This window comes from Crinia signifera, chromosome 3 (genome assembly GCF_055691185.1).
Source record: "Crinia signifera chromosome 3, ASM5569118v1, whole genome shotgun sequence".
Classification (NCBI taxonomy): domain Eukaryota; kingdom Metazoa; phylum Chordata; class Amphibia; order Anura; family Myobatrachidae; genus Crinia; species Crinia signifera.
In genome coordinates this window covers 112,953,750-112,979,207 of record NC_139219.1, presented here as the reverse complement: position 1 = coordinate 112,979,207, position 25,458 = coordinate 112,953,750, and positions in this window count along the sequence as shown.

Here is a 25,458-nt window from a genome sequence, read left to right as displayed (position 1 = left end):
TCTTGCTGGTTGAAGACTAATGCATGATAGTCCCAGCAAAAGTTGTAAAATAGAGAACTGTTGACTGACAGTACATAAACCAATCAGAATGGTGTATTTTGAATGACAATTGCATCAACCAATCAGATGGTCTCAATTCTAAACTAATTTGCATAAGGGATTTAATTGCTCTCCATAACTTACTGAGGTCCTTCCTAACCCTAGTTTAATTGAAAACCTGTAAAACCAGCCACAGATAGTTGATAACAAGAGCATTCTTGACCAATTGCCTTGCTGGTTGAAGGCTATTGCGTGATGGTGCCAGCAAAAGTTGTAAAATAGAAAACTGTTGACTACATTCTTGACCAATTGTCTTGCTGGTTGAAGATTATTGCATGATGGTCCCAGCAAAAGTTATAAAATAGAAAACTGTTGACTGACAGCACATAAACCAATCAGAATGGCTTATTTTGAATGACAATTGCATCAACCAATCAGATGGTTTCAATTCTAAACTAATTTGCATAAGGGCTTTATTTGCTCTCCATAACTTACTGAGGTCTTTCCTAACCCTAGTTTAATTGAAAACCTACAAAACCAGCCACAGATAGTTGATAACAAGAGCATTCTTGACCAATTGTCTTGCTGGTTGAAGACTAATGCATGATAGTCCCAGCAAAAGTTGTAAAATAGAAAACTGTTGACTGACAGTACATAAACCAATCAGAATGGCTTATTTTGAATGACAGTTGCATCAACCAATCATATGATCTCAATTCTGAACTAATTTGCATAAGGGCTTTATTTGCTCTTCATAACTTACTGAGGTCCTTCCTCACCCTAGTCTAATAGAACACCTGCAGAACCAGCCACAGATAGTTGATAACAAGAGCATTCTTGACCAATTGTCTTGCTGGTTGAAGACTAATGCATGATAGTCCAAGCAAAAGTTGTAAAATAGAAAACTGTTGACTGACAGTATATAAACCAATCAGAATGGCTTATTTTGAATGACAGTTGCATCAACCAATCAGATGATCTCAATTCTGAACTAATTTGCATAAGGGCTATATTTGCTCTCCATAACTTACTGAGGTCCTTCCTAACCCTAGTTTAATTGAAAACCTACAAAACCAGCCACAGATAGTTGATAACAAGAGCATTCTTGACCAATTGTCTTGCTGGTTGAAGACTAATGCTTGATAGTCCCAGCAAAAGTTGTAAAATAGAGAACTGTTGACTGACAGTACATAAACCAATCAGAATGGCTTATTTTGAATGACAGTTGCATCAACCAATCAGATGGTCTCAATTCTGAACTAATTTGCATAAGGGCTTTATTTGCTCTTTATAACTTACTGAGGTCCTTCCTTACCCTATTCTAATTGAACAACTGCAGAACCAGCCACAGATAGTTGATAACAAGAACATTATTGACCAATTGTCTTGCTGGTTGAAGACTATTGCATGATGGTCCCAGCAAACGTTGTAAAATAGAAAACTGTTGACTGATGGTACATAAACCAATCAGAATGGCTTATTTTGAATGACAGTTGCATCAACCAATCATATGATCTCAATTCTGAACCAATTTGCATAAGGGATTTATTTGCTCTTCATAACTTACTGAGGTCCTTCCTCACCCTAGTCTAATTGAACACCTGCAGAACCAGCCACAGATAGTTGATAACAAGAGCATTCTTGACCAATTGTCTTGCTGGTTGAAGACTAATGCATGATAGTCCCAGCAAAAGTTGTAAAATAGAAAACTGTTGACTGACAGTATATAAACCAATCAGAATGGCTTATTTTGAATGACAGTTGCATCAACCAATCAGATGGTCTCAATTCTGAACTAATTTGCATAAGGGCTTTATTTGCTCTTTATAACTTACTGAGGTCCTTCCTCACCCTATTCTAATTGAACACCTGCAGAACCAGCCACAGATAGTTGATAACAAGAACATTATTGACCAATTGTCTTGCTGGTTGAAGACTAATGCATGATAGTCCCAGCAAAAGTTGTAAAATAGAAAACTGTTGACTGACAGTACATAAACCAATCAGAATGGCTTATTTTGAATGACAGTTGCATCAACCAATCATATGATCTCAATTCTGAACCAATTTGCATAAGGGCTTTATTTGCTCTTCATAACTTACTGAGGTCCTTCCTCACCCTAGTCTAATTGAACACCTGCAAAACCAGCCACAGATAGTTGATAACAAGAGCATTCTTGACCAATTGTCTTGCTGGTTGAAGACTAATGCATGATAGTCCCAGCAAAAGTTGTAAAATAGAGAACTGTTGACTGACAGTACATAAACCAATCAGAATGGTGTATTTTGAATGACAATTGCATCAACCAATCAGATGGTCTTAATTCTAAACTAATTTGCATAAGGGCTTTATTTGCTCTCCATAACTTACTGAGGTCCTTCCTAACACTAGTTTAATTGAAAACCTACAAAACCAGCCACAGGTAGTTGATAACAAGAGCATTCTTGACCAATTGTCTTGCTGGTTGAAGGCTATTGCGTGATGGTGCCAGCAAAAGTTGTAAAATAGAAAACTGTTGACTACATTCTTGACCAATTGTCTTGCTGGTTGAAGACTATTGCATGATGGTCCCAGCAAAAGTTATAAAACAGAAAACTGTTGACTGACAGTACATAAACCAATCAGAATGGCTTATTTTGAATGACAGTTGCATCAACCAATCATATGATCTCAATTCTGAACCAATTTGCATAAGGGCTTTATTTGCTCTTCATAACTTACTGAGGTCCTTCCTAACCCTAGTTTAATTGAAAACCTACAAAACCAGCCACAGATAGTTGATAACAAGAGCTTTCTTGACCAATTGTCTTGCTGGTTGAAGACTAATGCATGATAGTCCCAGCAAAAGTTGTAAAATAGAGAACTGTTGACTGACAGTACATAAAACAATCAGAATGGCTTATTTTGAATGACAATTGCATCAACCAATCAGATGGTCTTAATTCTAAACTAATTTGCATAAGGGCTTTATTTGCTCTCCATAACTTACTGAGGTCCTTCCTAACCCTAGTTTAATTGAAAACCTACAAAACCAGCCACAGATAGTTGATAACAAGAGCATTCTTGACCAATTGTCTTGCTGGTTGAAGACTAATGCATGATAGTCCCAGCAAAAGTTGTAAAATAGAGAACTGTTGACTGACAGTACATAAACCAATCAGAATGGTGTATTTTGAATGACAGTTGCATCAACCAATCATATGATCTCAATTCTGAACCAATTTGCATAAGGGCTTTATTTGCTCTTCATAACTTACTGAGGTCCTTCCTAACCCTAGTTTAATTGAAAACCTACAAAACCAGCCACAGATAGTTGATAACAAGAGCTTTCTTGACCAATTGTCTTGCTGGTTGAAGACTAATGCATGATAGTCCCAGCAAAAGTTGTAAAATAGAGAACTGTTGACTGACAGTACATAAAACAATCAGAATGGCTTATTTTGAATGACAATTGCATCAACCAATCAGATGGTCTTAATTCTAAACTAATTTGCATAAGGGCTTTATTTGCTCTCCATAACTTACTGAGGTCCTTCCTAACCCTAGTTTAATTGAAAACCTACAAAACCAGCCACAGATAGTTGATAACAAGAGCATTCTTGACCAATTGTCTTGCTGGTTGAAGACTAATGCATGATAGTCCCAGCAAAAGTTGTAAAATAGAGAACTGTTGACTGACAGTACATAAACCAATCAGAATGGTGTATTTTGAATGACAATTGCATCAACCAATCAGATGGTCTCAATTCTAAACTAATTTGCATAAGGGATTTAATTGCTCTCCATAACTTACTGAGGTCCTTCCTAACCCTAGTTTAATTGAAAACCTGTAAAACCAGCCATAGATAGTTGATAACAAGAGCATTCTTGACCAATTGCCTTGCTGGTTGAAGGCTATTGCGTGATGGTGCCAGCAAAAGTTGTAAAATAGAAAACTGTTGACTACATTCTTGACCAATTGTCTTGCTGGTTGAAGATTATTGCATGATGGTCCCAGCAAAAGTTATAAAATAGAAAACTGTTGACTGACAGCACATAAACCAATCAGAATGGCTTATTTTGAATGACAATTGCATCAACCAATCAGATGGTTTCAATTCTAAACTAATTTGCATAAGGGCTTTATTTGCTCTCCATAACTTACTGAGGTCTTTCCTAACCCTAGTTTAATTGAAAACCTACAAAACCAGCCACAGATAGTTGATAACAAGAGCATTCTTGACCAATTGTCTTGCTGGTTGAAGACTAATGCATGATAGTCCCAGCAAAAGTTGTAAAATAGAAAACTGTTGACTGACAGTACATAAACCAATCAGAATGGCTTATTTTGAATGACAGTTGCATCAACCAATCATATGATCTCAATTCTGAACTAATTTGCATAAGGGCTTTATTTGCTCTTCATAACTTACTGAGGTCCTTCCTCACCCTAGTCTAATAGAACACCTGCAGAACCAGCCACAGATAGTTGATAACAAGAGCATTCTTGACCAATTGTCTTGCTGGTTGAAGACTAATGCATGATAGTCCAAGCAAAAGTTGTAAAATAGAAAACTGTTGACTGACAGTATATAAACCAATCAGAATGGCTTATTTTGAATGACAGTTGCATCAACCAATCAGATGATCTCAATTCTGAACTAATTTGCATAAGGGCTATATTTGCTCTCCATAACTTACTGAGGTCCTTCCTAACCCTAGTTTAATTGAAAACCTACAAAACCAGCCACATATAGTTGATAACAAGAGCATTCTTGACCAATTGTCTTGCTGGTTGAAGACTAATGCTTGATAGTCCCAGCAAAAGTTGTAAAATAGAGAACTGTTGACTGACAGTACATAAACCAATCAGAATGGCTTATTTTGAATGACAGTTGCATCAACCAATCAGATGGTCTCAATTCTGAACTAATTTGCATAAGGGCTTTATTTGCTCTTTATAACTTACTGAGGTCCTTCCTTACCCTATTCTAATTGAACAACTGCAGAACCAGCCACAGATAGTTGATAACAAGAACATTATTGACCAATTGTCTTGCTGGTTGAAGACTATTGCATGATGGTCCCAGCAAACGTTGTAAAATAGAAAACTGTTGACTGATGGTACATAAACCAATCAGAATGGCTTATTTTGAATGACAGTTGCATCAACCAATCATATGATCTCAATTCTGAACCAATTTGCATAAGGGATTTATTTGCTCTTCATAACTTACTGAGGTCCTTCCTCACCCTAGTCTAATTGAACACCTGCAGAACCAGCCACAGATAGTTGATAACAAGAGCATTCTTGACCAATTGTCTTGCTGGTTGAAGACTAATGCATGATAGTCCCAGCAAAAGTTGTAAAATAGAAAACTGTTGACTGACAGTATATAAACCAATCAGAATGGCTTATTTTGAATGACAGTTGCATCAACCAATCAGATGGTCTCAATTCTGAACTAATTTGCATAAGGGCTTTATTTGCTCTTTATAACTTACTGAGGTCCTTCCTCACCCTATTCTAATTGAACACCTGCAGAACCAGCCACAGATAGTTGATAACAAGAACATTATTGACCAATTGTCTTGCTGGTTGAAGACTAATGCATGATAGTCCCAGCAAAAGTTGTAAAATAGAAAACTGTTGACTGACAGTACATAAACCAATCAGAATGGCTTATTTTGAATGACAGTTGCATCAACCAATCATATGATCTCAATTCTGAACTAATTTGCATAAGGGCTTTATTTGCTCTTCATAACTTACTGAGGTCCTTCCTCACCCTAGTCTAATAGAACACCTGCAGAACCAGCCACAGATAGTTGATAACAAGAGCATTCTTGACCAATTGTCTTGCTGGTTGAAGACTAATGCATGATAGTCCAAGCAAAAGTTGTAAAATAGAAAAATGTTGACTGACAGTATATAAACCAATCAGAATGGCTTATTTTGAATGACAGTTGCATCAACCAATCAGATGATCTCAATTCTGAACTAATTTGCATAAGGGCTATATTTGCTCTCCATAACTTACTGAGGTCCTTCCTAACCCTAGTTTAATTGAAAACCTACAAAACCAGCCACAGATAGTTGATAACAAGAGCATTCTTGACCAATTGTCTTGCTGGTTGAAGACTAATGCTTGATAGTCCCAGCAAAAGTTGTAAAATAGAGAACTGTTGACTGACAGTACATAAACCAATCAGAATGGCTTATTTTGAATGACAGTTGCATCAACCAATCAGATGGTCTCAATTCTGAACTAATTTTCATAAGGGCTTTATTTGCTCTTTATAACTTACTGAGGTCCTTCCTTACCCTATTCTAATTGAACAACTGCAGAACCAGCCACAGATAGTTGATAACAAGAACATTATTGACCAATTGTCTTGCTGGTTGAAGACTATTGCATGATGGTCCCAGCAAACGTTGTAAAATAGAAAACTGTTGACTGATGGTACATAAACCAATCAGAATGGCTTATTTTGAATGACAGTTGCATCAACCAATCATATGATCTCAATTCTGAACCAATTTGCATAAGGGATTTATTTGCTCTTCATAACTTACTGAGGTCCTTCCTCACCCTAGTCTAATTGAACACCTGCAGAACCAGCCACAGATAGTTGATAACAAGAGCATTCTTGGCCAATTGTCTTGCTGGTTGAAGACTAATGCATGATAGTCCCAGCAAAAGTTGTAAAATAGAAAACTGTTGACTGACAGTATATAAACCAATCAGAATGGCTTATTTTGAATGACAGTTGCATCAACCAATCAGATGGTCTCAATTCTGAACTAATTTGCATAAGGGCTTTATTTGCTCTTTATAACTTACTGAGGTCCTTCCTCACCCTATTCTAATTGAACACCTGCAGAACCAGCCACAGATAGTTGATAACAAGAACATTATTGACCAATTGTCTTGCTGGTTGAAGACTAATGCATGATAGTCCCAGCAAAAGTTGTAAAATAGAAAACTGTTGACTGACAGTACATAAACCAATCAGAATGGCTTATTTTGAATGACAGTTGCATCAACCAATCATATGATCTCAATTCTGAACCAATTTGCATAAGGGCTTTATTTGCTCTTCATAACTTACTGAGGTCCTTCCTCACCCTAGTCTAATTGAACACCTGCAAAACCAGCCACAGATAGTTGATAACAAGAGCATTCTTGACCAATTGTCTTGCTGGTTGAAAACTAATGCATGATAGTCCCAGCAAAAGTTGTAAAATAGAGAACTGTTGACTGACAGTACATAAACCAATCAGAATGGTGTATTTTGAATGACAATTGCATCAACCAATCAGATGGTCTTAATTCTAAACTAATTTGCATAAGGGCTTTATTTGCTCTCCATAACTTACTGAGGTCCTTCCTAACCCTAGTTTAATTGAAAACCTACAAAACCAGCCACAGGTAGTTGATAACAAGAGCATTCTTGACCAATTGTCTTGCTGGTTGAAGGCTATTGCGTGATGGTGCCAGCAAAAGTTGTAAAATAGAAAACTGTTGACTACATTCTTGACCAATTGTCTTGCTGGTTGAAGACTATTGCATGATGGTCCCAGCAAAAGTTATAAAACAGAAAACTGTTGACTGACAGTACATAAACCAATCAGAATGGCTTATTTTGAATGACAGTTGCATCAACCAATCATATGATCTCAATTCTGAACCAATTTGCATAAGGGCTTTATTTGCTCTTCATAACTTACTGAGGTCCTTCCTAACCCTAGTTTAATTGAAAACCTACAAAACCAGCCACAGATAGTTGATAACAAGAGCTTTCTTGACCAATTGTCTTGCTGGTTGAAGACTAATGCATGATAGTCCCAGCAAAAGTTGTAAAATAGAGAACTGTTGACTGACAGTACATAAAACAATCAGAATGGCTTATTTTGAATGACAATTGCATCAACCAATCAGATGGTCTTAATTCTAAACTAATTTGCATAAGGGCTTTATTTGCTCTCCATAACTTACTGAGGTCCTTCCTAACCCTAGTTTAATTGAAAACCTACAAAACCAGCCACAGATAGTTGATAACAAGAGCATTCTTGACCAATTGTCTTGCTGGTTGAAGACTAATGCATGATAGTCCCAGCAAAAGTTGTAAAATAGAGAACTGTTGACTGACAGTACATAAACCAATCAGAATGGTGTATTTTGAATGACAATTGCATCAACCAATCAGATGGTCTCAATTCTAAACTAATTTGCATAAGGGATTTAATTGCTCTCCATAACTTACTGAGGTCCTTCCTAACCCTAGTTTAATTGAAAACCTGTAAAACCAGCCACAGATAGTTGATAACAAGAGCATTCTTGACCAATTGCCTTGCTGGTTGAAGGCTATTGCGTGATGGTGCCAGCAAAAGTTGTAAAATAGAAAACTGTTGACTACATTCTTGACCAATTGTCTTGCTGGTTGAAGATTATTGCATGATGGTCCCAGCAAAAGTTATAAAATAGAAAACTGTTGACTGACAGCACATAAACCAATCAGAATGGCTTATTTTGAATGACAATTGCATCAACCAATCAGATGGTTTCAATTCTAAACTAATTTGCATAAGGGCTTTATTTGCTCTCCATAACTTACTGAGGTCTTTCCTAACCCTAGTTTAATTGAAAACCTACAAAACCAGCCACAGATAGTTGATAACAAGAGCATTCTTGACCAATTGTCTTGCTGGTTGAAGACTAATGCATGATAGTCCCAGCAAAAGTTGTAAAATAGAAAACTGTTGACTGACAGTACATAAACCAATCAGAATGGCTTATTTTGAATGACAGTTGCATCAACCAATCATATGATCTCAATTCTGAACTAATTTGCATAAGGGCTTTATTTGCTCTTCATAACTTACTGAGGTCCTTCCTCACCCTAGTCTAATAGAACACCTGCAGAACCAGCCACAGATAGTTGATAACAAGAGCATTCTTGACCAATTGTCTTGCTGGTTGAAGACTAATGCATGATAGTCCAAGCAAAAGTTGTAAAATAGAAAACTGTTGACTGACAGTATATAAACCAATCAGAATGGCTTATTTTGAATGACAGTTGCATCAACCAATCAGATGATCTCAATTCTGAACTAATTTGCATAAGGGCTATATTTGCTCTCCATAACTTACTGAGGTCCTTCCTAACCCTAGTTTAATTGAAAACCTACAAAACCAGCCACAGATAGTTGATAACAAGAGCATTCTTGACCAATTGTCTTGCTGGTTGAAGACTAATGCTTGATAGTCCCAGCAAAAGTTGTAAAATAGAGAACTGTTGACTGACAGTACATAAACCAATCAGAATGGCTTATTTTGAATGACAGTTGCATCAACCAATCAGATGGTCTCAATTCTGAACTAATTTGCATAAGGGCTTTATTTGCTCTTTATAACTTACTGAGGTCCTTCCTTACCCTATTCTAATTGAACAACTGCAGAACCAGCCACAGATAGTTGATAACAAGAACATTATTGACCAATTGTCTTGCTGGTTGAAGACTATTGCATGATGGTCCCAGCAAACGTTGTAAAATAGAAAACTGTTGACTGATGGTACATAAACCAATCAGAATAGCTTATTTTGAATGACAGTTGCATCAACCAATCATATGATCTCAATTCTGAACCAATTTGCATAAGGGATTTATTTGCTCTTCATAACTTACTGAGGTCCTTCCTCACCCTAGTCTAATTGAACACCTGCAGAACCAGCCACAGATAGTTGATAACAAGAGCATTCTTGACCAATTGTCTTGCTGGTTGAAGACTAATGCATGATAGTCCCAGCAAAAGTTGTAAAATAGAAAACTGTTGACTGACAGTATATAAACCAATCAGAATGGCTTATTTTGAATGACAGTTGCATCAACCAATCAGATGGTCTCAATTCTGAACTAATTTGCATAAGGGCTTTATTTGCTCTTTATAACTTACTGAGGTCCTTCCTCACCCTATTCTAATTGAACACCTGCAGAACCAGCCACAGATAGTTGATAACAAGAACATTATTGACCAATTGTCTTGCTGGTTGAAGACTAATGCATGATAGTCCCAGCAAAAGTTGTAAAATAGAAAACTGTTGACTGACAGTACATAAACCAATCAGAATGGCTTATTTTGAATGACAGTTGCATCAACCAATCATATGATCTCAATTCTGAACCAATTTGCATAAGGGCTTTATTTGCTCTTCATAACTTACTGAGGTCCTTCCTCACCCTAGTCTAATTGAACACCTGCAAAACCAGCCACAGATAGTTGATAACAAGAGCATTCTTGACCAATTGTCTTGCTGGTTGAAGACTAATGCATGATAGTCCCAGCAAAAGTTGTAAAATAGAGAACTGTTGACTGACAGTACATAAACCAATCAGAATGGTGTATTTTGAATGACAATTGCATCAACCAATCAGATGGTCTTAATTCTAAACTAATTTGCATAAGGGCTTTATTTGCTCTCCATAACTTACTGAGGTCCTTCCTAACCCTAGTTTAATTGAAAACCTACAAAACCAGCCACAGGTAGTTGATAACAAGAGCATTCTTGACCAATTGTCTTGCTGGTTGAAGGCTATTGCGTGATGGTGCCAGCAAAAGTTGTAAAATAGAAAACTGTTGACTACATTCTTGACCAATTGTCTTGCTGGTTGAAGACTATTGCATGATGGTCCCAGCAAAAGTTATAAAACAGAAAACTGTTGACTGACAGTACATAAACCAATCAGAATGGCTTATTTTGAATGACAGTTGCATCAACCAATCATATGATCTCAATTCTGAACCAATTTGCATAAGGGCTTTATTTGCTCTTCATAACTTACTGAGGTCCTTCCTAACCCTAGTTTAATTGAAAACCTACAAAACCAGCCACAGATAGTTGATAACAAGAGCTTTCTTGACCAATTGTCTTGCTGGTTGAAGACTAATGCATGATAGTCCCAGCAAAAGTTGTAAAATAGAGAACTGTTGACTGACAGTACATAAAACAATCAGAATGGCTTATTTTGAATGACAATTGCATCAACCAATCAGATGGTCTTAATTCTAAACTAATTTGCATAAGGGCTTTATTTGCTCTCCATAACTTACTGAGGTCCTTCCTAACCCTAGTTTAATTGAAAACCTACAAAACCAGCCACAGATAGTTGATAACAAGAGCATTCTTGTCCAATTGTCTTGCTGGTTGAAGACTAATGCATGATAGTCCCAGCAAAAGTTGTAAAATAGAGAACTGTTGACTGACAGTACATAAACCAATCAGAATGGTGTATTTTGAATGACAATTGCATCAACCAATCAGATGGTCTCAATTCTAAACTAATTTGCATAAGGGATTTAATTGCTCTCCATAACTTACTGAGGTCCTTCCTAACCCTAGTTTAATTGAAAACCTATAAAACCAGCCACAGATAGTTGATAACAAGAGCATTCTTGACCAATTGCCTTGCTGGTTGAAGGCTATTGCGTGATGGTGCCAGCAAAAGTTGTAAAATAGAAAACTGTTGACTACATTCTTGACCAATTGTCTTGCTGGTTGAAGATTATTGCATGATGGTCCCAGCAAAAGTTATAAAATAGAAAACTGTTGACTGACAGCACATAAACCAATCAGAATGGCTTATTTTGAATGACAATTGCATCAACCAATCAGATGGTTTCAATTCTAAACTAATTTGCATAAGGGCTTTATTTGCTCTCCATAACTTACTGAGGTCTTTCCTAACCCTAGTTTAATTGAAAACCTACAAAACCAGCCACAGATAGTTGATAACAAGAGCATTCTTGACCAATTGTCTTGCTGGTTGAAGACTAATGCATGATAGTCCCAGCAAAAGTTGTAAAATAGAAAACTGTTGACTGACAGTACATAAACCAATCAGAATGGCTTATTTTGAATGACAGTTGCATCAACCAATCATATGATCTCAATTCTGAACTAATTTGCATAAGGGCTTTATTTGCTCTTCATAACTTACTGAGGTCCTTCCTTACCCTAGTCTAATAGAACACCTGCAGAACCAGCCACAGATAGTTGATAACAAGAGCATTCTTGACCAATTGTCTTGCTGGTTGAAGACTAATGCATGATAGTCCAAGCAAAAGTTGTAAAATAGAAAACTGTTGACTGACAGTATATAAACCAATCAGAATGGCTTATTTTGAATGACAGTTGCATCAACCAATCAGATGATCTCAATTCTGAACTAATTTGCATAAGGGCTATATTTGCTCTCCATAACTTACTGAGGTCCTTCCTCACCCTATTCTAATTGAACAACTGCAGAACCAGCCACAGATAGTTGATAACAAGAACATTATTGACCAATTGTCTTGCTGGTTGAAGACTATTGCATGATGGTCCCAGCAAACGTTGTAAAATAGAAAACTGTTGACTGATGGTACATAAACCAATCAGAATGGCTTATTTTGAATGACAGTTGCATCAACCAATCAGATGGTCTCAATTCTGAACTAATTTGCATAATGGCTTTATTTGCTCTTCATAACTTACTGAGGTCCTTCCTCACCCTAGTCTAATTGAACACCTGCAGAACCAGCCACAGATAGTTGATAACAAGAACATTCTTGACCAATTGTCTTGCTGGTTGAAGGCTATTGCGTGATGGTGCCAGCAAAAGTTGTAAAATAGAAAACTGTTGACTACATTCTTGACCAATTGTCTTGCTGGTTGAAGACTAATGCATGATAGTCCCAGCAAAAGTTGTAAAATAGAAAACTGTTGACTGACAGTATATAAACCAATCAGAATGGCTTATTTTGAATGACAGTTGCATCAACCAATCAGATGATCTCAATTCTGAACTAATTAGCATAAGGGCTTTATTTGCTCTCCATAACTTACTGAGGTCCTTCCTAACCCTAGTTTATTTGAAAACCTACAAAACCAGCCACAAATAGTTGATAACAAGAGCATTCTTGACCAAATGTTTTGCTGGTTGAAGACTAATGCATGATAGTCCCAGCAAAAGTTGTAAAATAGAGAACTGTTGACCGACAGTACATAAACCAATCAGAATGGCTTATTTTGAATGACAATTGCATCAACCAATCAGATGGTCTCAATTCTAAACTAATTTGCATAAGGGATTTAATTGCTCTCCATAACTTACTGAGGTCCTTCCTAACCCTAGTTTAATTGAAAACCTGTAAAACCAGCCACAGATAGTTGATAACAAGAGCATTCTTGACCAATTGCCTTGCTGGTTGAAGGCTATTGCGTGATGGTGCCAGCAAAAGTTGTAAAATAGAAAACTGTTGACTACATTCTTGACCAATTGTCTTGCTGGTTGAAGATTATTGCATGATGGTCCCAGCAAAAGTTATAAAATAGAAAACTGTTGACTGACAGCACATAAACCAATCAGAATGGCTTATTTTGAATGACAATTGCATCAACCAATCAGATGGTTTCAATTCTAAACTAATTTGCATAAGGGCTTTATTTGCTCTCCATAACTTACTGAGGTCTTTCCTAACCCTAGTTTAATTGAAAACCTACAAAACCAGCCACAGATAGTTGATAACAAGAGCATTCTTGACCAATTGTCTTGCTGGTTGAAGACTAATGCATGATAGTCCCAGCAAAAGTTGTAAAATAGAAAACTGTTGACTGACAGTACATAAACCAATCAGAATGGCTTATTTTGAATGACAGTTGCATCAACCAATCATATGATCTCAATTCTGAACTAATTTGCATAAGGGCTTTATTTGCTCTTCATAACTTACTGAGGTCCTTCCTCACCCTAGTCTAATAGAACACCTGCAGAACCAGCCACAGATAGTTGATAACAAGAGCATTCTTGACCAATTGTCTTGCTGGTTGAAGACTAATGCATGATAGTCCAAGCAAAAGTTGTAAAATAGAAAACTGTTGACTGACAGTATATAAACCAATCAGAATGGCTTATTTTGAATGACAGTTGCATCAACCAATCAGATGATCTCAATTCTGAACTAATTTGCATAAGGGCTATATTTGCTCTCCATAACTTACTGAGGTCCTTCCTAACCCTAGTTTAATTGAAAACCTACAAAACCAGCCACAGATAGTTGATAACAAGAGCATTCTTGACCAATTGTCTTGCTGGTTGAAGACTAATGCTTGATAGTCCCAGCAAAAGTTGTAAAATAGAGAACTGTTGACTGACAGTACATAAACCAATCAGAATGGCTTATTTTGAATGACAGTTGCATCAACCAATCAGATGGTCTCAATTCTGAACTAATTTGCATAAGGGCTTTATTTGCTCTTTATAACTTACTGAGGTCCTTCCTTACCCTATTCTAATTGAACAACTGCAGAACCAGCCACAGATAGTTGATAACAAGAACATTATTGACCAATTGTCTTGCTGGTTGAAGACTATTGCATGATGGTCCCAGCAAACGTTGTAAAATAGAAAACTGTTGACTGATGGTACATAAACCAATCAGAATGGCTTATTTTGAATGACAGTTGCATCAACCAATCATATGATCTCAATTCTGAACCAATTTGCATAAGGGATTTATTTGCTCTTCATAACTTACTGAGGTCCTTCCTCACCCTAGTCTAATTGAACACCTGCAGAACCAGCCACAGATAGTTGATAACAAGAGCATTCTTGACCAATTGTCTTGCTGGTTGAAGACTAATGCATGATAGTCCCAGCAAAAGTTGTAAAATAGAAAACTGTTGACTGACAGTATATAAACCAATCAGAATGGCTTATTTTGAATGACAGTTGCATCAACCAATCAGATGGTCTCAATTCTGAACTAATTTGCATAAGGGCTTTATTTGCTCTTTATAACTTACTGAGGTCCTTCCTCACCCTATTCTAATTGAACACCTGCAGAACCAGCCACAGATAGTTGATAACAAGAGCATTCTTGACCAATTGTCTTGCTGGTTGAAGACTAATGCATGATAGTCCCAGCAAAAGTTGTAAAATAGAGAACTGTTGACTGACAGTACATAAACCAATCAGAATGGTGTATTTTGAATGACAATTGCATCAACCAATCAGATGGTCTTAATTCTAAACTAATTTGCATAAGGGCTTTATTTGCTCTCCATAACTTACTGAGGTCCTTCCTAACCCTAGTTTAATTGAAAACCTACAAAACCAGCCACAGGTAGTTGATAACAAGAGCATTCTTGACCAATTGTCTTGCTGGTTGAAGGCTATTGCGTGATGGTGCCAGCAAAAGTTGTAAAATAGAAAACTGTTGACTACATTCTTGACCAATTGTCTTGCTGGTTGAAGACTATTGCATGATGGTCCCAGCAAAAGTTATAAAACAGAAAACTGTTGACTGACAGTACATAAACCAATCAGAATGGCTTATTTTGAATGACAGTTGCATCAACCAATCATATGATCTCAATTCTGAACCAATTTGCATAAGGGCTTTATTTGCTCTTCATAACTTACTGAGGTCCTTCCTAACCCTAGTTTAATTGAAAACCTACAAAACCAGCCACAGATAGTTGATAACAAGAGCTTTCTTGACCAATTGTCTTGCTGGTTGAAGACTAATGCATGATAGTCCCAGCAAAAGTTGTAAAATAGAGAACTGTTGACTGACAGTACATAAAACAATCAGAATGGCTTATTTTGAATGACAATTGCATCAACCAATCAGATGGTCTTAATTCTAAACTAATTTGCATAAGGGCTTTATTTGCTCTCCATAACTTACTGAGGTCCTTCCTAACCCTAGTTTAATTGAAAACCTACAAAACCAGCCACAGATAGTTGATAACAAGAGCATTCTTGTCCAATTGTCTTGCTGGTTGAAGACTAATGCATGATAGTCCCAGCAAAAGTTGTAAAATAGAGAACTGTTGACTGACAGTACATAAACCAATCAGAATGGTGTATTTTGAATGACAATTGCATCAACCAATCAGATGGTCTCAATTCTAAACTAATTTGCATAAGGGATTTAATTGCTCTCCATAACTTACTGAGGTCCTTCCTAACCCTAGTTTAATTGAAAACCTATAAAACCAGCCACAGATAGTTGATAACAAGAGCATTCTTGACCAATTGCCTTGCTGGTTGAAGGCTATTGCGTGATGGTGCCAGCAAAAGTTGTAAAATAGAAAACTGTTGACTACATTCTTGACCAATTGTCTTGCTGGTTGAAGATTATTGCATGATGGTCCCAGCAAAAGTTATAAAATAGAAAACTGTTGACTGACAGCACATAAACCAATCAGAATGGCTTATTTTGAATGACAATTGCATCAACCAATCAGATGGTTTCAATTCTAAACTAATTTGCATAAGGGCTTTATTTGCTCTCCATAACTTACTGAGGTCTTTCCTAACCCTAGTTTAATTGAAAACCTACAAAACCAGCCACAGATAGTTGATAACAAGAGCATTCTTGACCAATTGTCTTGCTGGTTGAAGACTAATGCATGATAGTCCCAGCAAAAGTTGTAAAATAGAAAACTGTTGACTGACAGTACATAAACCAATCAGAATGGCTTATTTTGAATGACAGTTGCATCAACCAATCATATGATCTCAATTCTGAACTAATTTGCATAAGGGCTTTATTTGCTCTTCATAACTTACTGAGGTCCTTCCTTACCCTAGTCTAATAGAACACCTGCAGAACCAGCCACAGATAGTTGATAACAAGAGCATTCTTGACCAATTGTCTTGCTGGTTGAAGACTAATGCATGATAGTCCAAGCAAAAGTTGTAAAATAGAAAACTGTTGACTGACAGTATATAAACCAATCAGAATGGCTTATTTTGAATGACAGTTGCATCAACCAATCAGATGATCTCAATTCTGAACTAATTTGCATAAGGGCTATATTTGCTCTCCATAACTTACTGAGGTCCTTCCTCACCCTATTCTAATTGAACAACTGCAGAACCAGCCACAGATAGTTGATAACAAGAACATTATTGACCAATTGTCTTGCTGGTTGAAGACTATTGCATGATGGTCCCAGCAAACGTTGTAAAATAGAAAACTGTTGACTGATGGTACATAAACCAATCAGAATGGCTTATTTTGAATGACAGTTGCATCAACCAATCAGATGGTCTCAATTCTGAACTAATTTGCATAATGGCTTTATTTGCTCTTCATAACTTACTGAGGTCCTTCCTCACCCTAGTCTAATTGAACACCTGCAGAACCAGCCACAGATAGTTGATAACAAGAACATTCTTGACCAATTGTCTTGCTGGTTGAAGGCTATTGCGTGATGGTGCCAGCAAAAGTTGTAAAATAGAAAACTGTTGACTACATTCTTGACCAATTGTCTTGCTGGTTGAAGACTAATGCATGATAGTCCCAGCAAAAGTTGTAAAATAGAAAACTGTTGACTGACAGTATATAAACCAATCAGAATGGCTTATTTTGAATGACAGTTGCATCAACCAATCAGATGATCTCAATTCTGAACTAATTAGCATAAGGGCTTTATTTGCTCTCCATAACTTACTGAGGTCCTTCCTAACCCTAGTTTAATTGAAAACCTACAAAACCAGCCACAAATAGTTGATAACAAGAGCATTCTTGACCAAATGTTTTGCTGGTTGAAGACTAATGCATGATAGTCCCAGCAAAAGTTGTAAAATAGAGAACTGTTGACCGACAGTACATAAACCAATCAGAATGGCTTATTTTGAATGACAATTGCATCAACCAATCAGATGGTCTTAATTCTAAACTAATTTGCATAAGGGCTTTATTTGCTCTCCATAACTTACTGAGGTCCTTCCTAACCCTAGTTTAATTGAAAACCTACAAAACCAGCCACAGATAGTTGATAACAAGAGCTTTCTTGACCAATTGTCTTGCTGGTTGAAGACTAATGCATGATAGTCCCAGCAAAAGTTGTAAAATAGAGAACTGTTGACTGACAGTACATAAAACAATCAGAATGGCTTATTTTGAATGACAATTGCATCAACCAATCAGATGGTCTTAATTCTAAACTAATTTGCATAAGGGCTTTATTTGCTCTCCATAACTTACTGAGGTCCTTCCTAACCCTAGTTTAATTGAAAACCTACAAAATCAGCCACAGATAGTTGATAACAAGAGCATTCTTGACCAATTGTCTTGCTGGTTGAAGACTAATGCATGATAGTCCCAGCAAAAGTTGTAAAATAGAGAACTGTTGACTGACAGTACATAAACCAATCAGAATGGTGTATTTTGAATGACAATTGCATCAACCAATCAGATGGTCTCAATTCTAAACTAATTTGCATAAGGGATTTATTTGCTCTCCATAACTTACTGAGGTCCTTCCTAACCCTAGTTTAATTGAAAACCTATAAAACCAGCCACAGATAGTTGATAACAAGAGCATTCTTGACCAATTGCCTTGCTGGTTGAAGGCTATTGCGTGATGGTGCCAGCAAAAGTTGTAAAATAGAAAACTGTTGACTACATTCTTGACCAATTGTCTTGCTGGTTGAAGATTATTGCATGATGGTCCCAGCAAAATTTATAAAATAGAAAACTGTTGACTGACAGCACATAAACCAATCAGAATGGCTTATTTTGAATGACAATTGCATCAACCAATCAGATGGTTTCAATTCTAAACTAATTTGCATAAGGGCTTTATTTGCTCTCCATAACTTACTGAGGTCTTTCCTAACCCTAGTTTAATTGAAAACCTACAAAACCAGCCACAGATAGTTGATAACAAGAGCATTCTTGACCAATTGTCTTGCTGGTTGAAGACTAATGCATGATAGTCCCAGCAAAAGTTGTAAAATAGAAAACTGTTGACTGACAGTACATAAACCAATCAGAATGGCTTATTTTGAATGACAGTTGCATCAACCAATCATATGATCTCAATTCTGAACTAATTTGCATAAGGGCTTTATTTGCTCTTCATAACTTACTGAGGTCCTTCCTCACCCTAGTCTAATAGAACACCTGCAGAACCAGCCACAGATAGTTGATAACAAGAGCATTCTTGACCAATTGTCTTGCTGGTTGAAGACTAATGCATGATAGTCCAAGCAAAAGTTGTAAAATAGAAAACTGTTGACTGACAGTATATAAACCAATCAGAATGGCTTATTTTGAATGACAGTTGCATCAACCAATCAGATGATCTCAATTCTGAACTAATTTGCATAAGGGCTTTATTTGCTCTCCATAACTTACTGAGGTCCTTCCTAACCCTAGTTTAATTGAAAACCTACAAAACCAGCCACAGATAGTTGATAACAAGAGCATTCTTGACCAATTGTCTTGCTGGTTGAAGACTAATGCATGATACTCCCAGCAAAAGTTGTAAAATAGAGAACTGTTGACTGACAGTACATAAGCCAATCAGAATGGTGTATTTTGAATGACAATTGCATCAACCAATCAGATGGTCTCAATTCTAAACTAATTTGCATAAGGGCTTTATTTGCTCTCCATAACTTACTGAGGTCCTTCCTAACCCTAGTTTAATTGAAAACTTATAAAACCAGCCACAGCTAGTTCATAACAAGAGCATTCTTGACCAATTGTCTTGCTGGTTGAAGACTAATGAATGATAGTCCCAGCAAAAGTTGTAAAATAGAGAACTGTTGACTGACAGTACATAAAATAATCAGAATGGCTTATTTTGAATGACAATTTCATCAACCAATCAGATGGTCTCAATTCTAAACTAATTTGCATAAGGGCTTTATTTGCTCTCCATAACTTACAGAGGTCCTTCCTAACCCTAGTTTAATTGAAAACCTACAAAACCAGCCACAGATAGTTGATAACAAGAGCATTATTGACCAAATGTCTTGCTGGTTGAAGACTAATGCATGATAGTCCCAGCAAAAGTTGTAAAATAGAGAACTGTTGACTGACAGTACATAAACCAATCAGAATGGCTTATTTTGAATGACAATTGCATCAACCAATCAGATGGTCTTAATTCTAAACTAATTTGCATAAGGGCTTTATTTGCTCTCCATAACTTACTGAGGTCCTTCCTAACCCTAGTTTAATTGAAAACCTACAAAACCAGCCACAGATAGTTGATAACAAGAGCATTATTGACCAATTGTCTTGCTGGTTGAAGACTAATGCATGATAGTCCCAGCAAAAGTTGTAAAATAGAGAACTGTTGACTGACAGTACATAAACCAATCAGAATGGTGTATTTTGAATGACAATTGCATCAACCAATCATATGGTCTCAATTCTAAACTAATTTGCATAAGGGCTTTATTTGCTCTCCATAACTTACTGAGGTCCTTCCTAACCCTAGTTTAATTGAAAACCTATAAAACCAGCCACAGATAGTTGATAACAAGAGCATTCTTGACCAATTGTCTTGCTGGTTGATGGCTATTGCGTGATGGTGCCAGCAAAAGTTGTAAAATAGAAAACTGTTGACTACATTCTTGACCAATTGTCTTGCTGGTTGAAGACTAATGCATGATAGTCCCAGCAAAAGTTGTAAAATAGAAAACTGTTGACTGACAGTATATAAACCAATCAGAATGGCTTATTTTGAATGACAGTTGCATCAACCAATCAGATGATCTCAATTCTGAACTAATTAGCATAAGGGCTTTATTTGCTCTCCATAACTTACTGAGGTCCTTCCTAACCCTAGTTTAATTGAAAACCTACAAAACCAGCCACAAATAGTTGATAACAAGAGCATTCTTGACCAAATGTTTTGCTGGTTGAAGACTAATGCATGATAGTCCCAGCAAAAGTTGTAAAATAGAGAACTGTTGACCGACAGTACATAAACCAATCAGAATGGCTTATTTTGAATGACAATTGCATCAACCAATCAGATGGTCTTAATTCTAAACTAATTTACATAAGGACTTTATTTGCTCTCCATAACTTACTGAGGTCCTTCCTAACCCTAGTTTAATTGAAAACCTACAAAACCAGCCACAGATAGTTGATAACAAGAGCATTCTTGACCAATTGTCTTGCTGGTTGAAGACTAATGCATGATACTCCCAGCAAAAGTTGTAAAATAGAGAACTGTTGACTGACAGTACATAAGCCAATCAGAATGGTGTATTTTGAATGACAATTGCATCAACCAATCAGATGGTCTCAATTCTAAACTAATTTGCATAAGGGCTTTATTTGCTCTCCATAACTTACTGAGGTCCTTCCTAACCCTAGTTTAATTGAAAACTTATAAAACCAGCCACAGATAGTTCATAACAAGAGCATTCTTGACCAATTGTCTTGCTGGTTGAAGACTAATGAATGATAGTCCCAGCAAAAGTTGTAAAATAGAGAACTGTTGACTGACAGTACATAAACCAATCAGAATGGCTTATTTTGAATGACAATTGCATCAACCAATCAGATGGTCTTAATTCTAAACTAATTTGCATAAGGGCTTTATTTGCTCTCCATAACTTACTGAGGTCCTTCCTAACCCTAGTTTAATTGAAAACCTACAAAACCAGCCACAGATAGTTGATAACAAGAGCATTATTGACCAATTGTCTTGCTGGTTGAAGACTAATGCATGATAGTCCCAGCAAAAGTTGTAAAATAGAGAACTGTTGACTGACAGTACATAAACCAATCAGAATGGCTTATTTTGAATGACAGTTGCATCAACCAATCAGATGATCTCAATTCTGAACTAATTTGCATAAGGGCTATATTTGCTCTCCATAACTTACTGAGGTCCTTCCTCACCCTATTCTAATTGAACAACTGCAGAACCAGCCACAGATAGTTGATAACAAGAACATTATTGACCAATTGTCTTGCTGGTTGAAGACTATTGCATGATGGTCCCAGCAAACGTTGTAAAATAGAAAACTGTTGACTGATGGTACATAAACCAATCAGAATGGCTTATTTTGAATGACAGTTGAATCAACCAATCAGATGGTCTTAATTCTAAACTAATCTGCGTAAGGGCTTTATTTGCTCTCCATAACTTACTGAGGTCCTTCCTCACCCTAGTCTAATTGAACACCTGCAGAACCAGCCACAGATAGTTGATAACAAGAACATTCTTGACCAATTGTCTTGCTGGTTGAAGGCTATTGCGTGATGGTGCCAGCAAAAGTTGTAAAATAGAAAACTGTTGACTACATTCTTGACCAATTGTCTTGCTGGTTGAAGACTAATGCATGATAGTCCCAGCAAAAGTTGTAAAATAGAAAACTGTTGACTGACAGTATATAAACCAATCAGAATGGCTTATTTTGAATGACAGTTGCATCAACCAATCAGATGATCTCAATTCTGAACTAATTAGCATAAGGGCTTTATTTGCTCTCCATAACTTACTGAGGTCCTTCCTAACCCTAGTTTAATTGAAAACCTACAAAACCAGCCACAAATAGTTGATAACAAGAGCATTCTTGACCAAATGTTTTGCTGGTTGAAGACTAATGCATGATAGTCCCAGCAAAAGTTGTAAAATAGAGAACTGTTGACCGACAGTACATAAACCAATCAGAATGGCTTATTTTGAATGACAATTGCATCAACCAATCAGATGGTCTTAATTCTAAACTAATTTGCATAAGGGCTTTATTTGCTCTCCATAACTTACTGAGGTCCTTCCTAACCCTAGTTTAATTGAAAACCTACAAAACCAGCCACAGATAGTTGATAACAAGAGCTTTCTTGACCAATTGTCTTGCTGGTTGAAGACTAATGCATGATAGTCCCAGCAAAAGTTGTAAAATAGAGAACTGTTGACTGACAGTACATAAACCAATCAGAATGGTGTATTTTGAATGACAATTGCATCAACCAATCAGATGGTCTCAATTCTAAACTAATTTGCATAAGGGATTTATTTGCTCTCCATAACTTACTGAGGTCCTTCCTAACCCTAGTTTAATTGAAAACCTATAAAACCAGCCACAGATAGTTGATAACAAGAGCATTCTTGACCAATTGCCTTGCTGGTTGAAGGCTATTGCGTGATGGTGCCAGCAAAAGTTGTAAAATAGAAAACTGTTGACTACATTCTTGACCAATTGTCTTGCTGGTTGAAGATTATTGCATGATGGTCCCAGCAAAATTTATAAAATAGAAAACTGTTGACTGACAGCACATAAACCAATCAGAATGGCTTATTTTGAATGACAATTGCATCAACCAATCAGATGGTTTCAATTCTAAACTAATTTGCATAAGGGCTTTATTTGCTCTCCATAACTTACTGAGGTCTTTCCTAACCCTAGTTTAATTGAAAACCTACAAAACCAGCCACAGATAGTTGATAACAAGAGCATTCTTGACCAATTGTCTTGCTGGTTGAAGACTAATGCATGATAGTCCCAGCAAAAGTTGTAAAATAGAAAACTGTTGACTGACAGTACATAAACCAATCAGAATGGCTTATTTTGAATGACAGTTGCATCAACCAATCATATGATCTCAATTCTGAACTAATTTGCATAAGGGCTTTATTTGCTCTTCATAACTTACTGAGGTCCTTCCTCACCCTAGTCTAATAGAACACCTGCAGAACCAGCCACAGATAGTTGATAACAAGAGCATTCTTGACCAATTGTCTTGCTGGTTGAAGACTAATGCATGATAGTCCAAGCAAAAGTTGTAAAATAGAAAACTGTTGACTGACAGTATATAAACCAATCAGAATGGCTTATTTTGAATGACAGTTGCATCAACCAATCAGATGATCTCAATTCTGAACTAATTTGCATAAGGGCTTTATTTGCTCTCCATAACTTACTGAGGTCCTTCCTAACCCTAGTTTAATTGAAAACCTACAAAACCAGCCACAGATAGTTGATAACAAGAGCATTCTTGACCAATTGTCTTGCTGGTTGAAGACTAATGCATGATACTCCCAGCAAAAGTTGTAAAATAGAGAACTGTTGACTGACAGTACATAAGCCAATCAGAATGGTGTATTTTGAATGACAATTGCATCAACCAATCAGATGGTCTCAATTCTAAACTAATTTGCATAAGGGCTTTATTTGCTCTCCATAACTTACTGAGGTCCTTCCTAACCCTAGTTTAATTGAAAACTTATAAAACCAGCCACAGCTAGTTCATAACAAGAGCATTCTTGACCAATTGTCTTGCTGGTTGAAGACTAATGAATGATAGTCCCAGCAAAAGTTGTAAAATAGAGAACTGTTGACTGACAGTACATAAAATAATCAGAATGGCTTATTTTGAATGACAATTTCATCAACCAATCAGATGGTCTCAATTCTAAACTAATTTGCATAAGGGCTTTATTTGCTCTCCATAACTTACAGAGGTCCTTCCTAACCCTAGTTTAATTGAAAACCTACAAAACCAGCCACAGATAGTTGATAACAAGAGCATTATTGACCAAATGTCTTGCTGGTTGAAGACTAATGCATGATAGTCCCAGCAAAAGTTGTAAAATAGAGAACTGTTGACTGACAGTACATAAACCAATCAGAATGGCTTATTTTGAATGACAATTGCATCAACCAATCAGATGGTCTTAATTCTAAACTAATTTGCATAAGGGCTTTATTTGCTCTCCATAACTTACTGAGGTCCTTCCTAACCCTAGTTTAATTGAAAACCTACAAAACCAGCCACAGATAGTTGATAACAAGAGCATTATTGACCAATTGTCTTGCTGGTTGATGGCTATTGCGTGATGGTGCCAGCAAAAGTTGTAAAATAGAAAACTGTTGACTACATTCTTGACCAATTGTCTTGCTGGTTGAAGACTAATGCATGATAGTCCCAGCAAAAGTTGTAAAATAGAAAACTGTTGACTGACAGTATATAAACCAATCAGAATGGCTTATTTTGAATGACAGTTGCATCAACCAATCAGATGATCTCAATTCTGAACTAATTAGCATAAGGGCTTTATTTGCTCTCCATAACTTACTGAGGTCCTTCCTAACCCTAGTTTAATTGAAAACCTACAAAACCAGCCACAGATAGTTGATAACAAGAGCATTCTTGACCAAATGTTTTGCTGGTTGAAGACTAATGCATGATAGTCCCAGCAAAAGTTGTAAAATAGAGAACTGTTGACCGACAGTACATAAACCAATCAGAATGGCTTATTTTGAATGACAATTGCATCAACCAATCAGATGGTCTTAATTCTAAACTAATTTACATAAGGGCTTTATTTGCTCTCCATAACTTACTGAGGTCCTTCCTAACCCTAGTTTAATTGAAAACCTACAAAACCAGCCACAGATAGTTGATAACAAGAGCATTCTTGACCAATTGTCTTGCTGGTTGAAGACTAATGCATGCTACTCCCAGCAAAAGTTGTAAAATAGAGAACTGTTGACTGACAGTACATAAGCCAATCAGAATGGTGTATTTTGAATGACAATTGCATCAACCAATCAGATGGTCTCAATTCTAAACTAATTTGCATAAGGGCTTTATTTGCTCTCCATAACTTACTGAGGTCCTTCC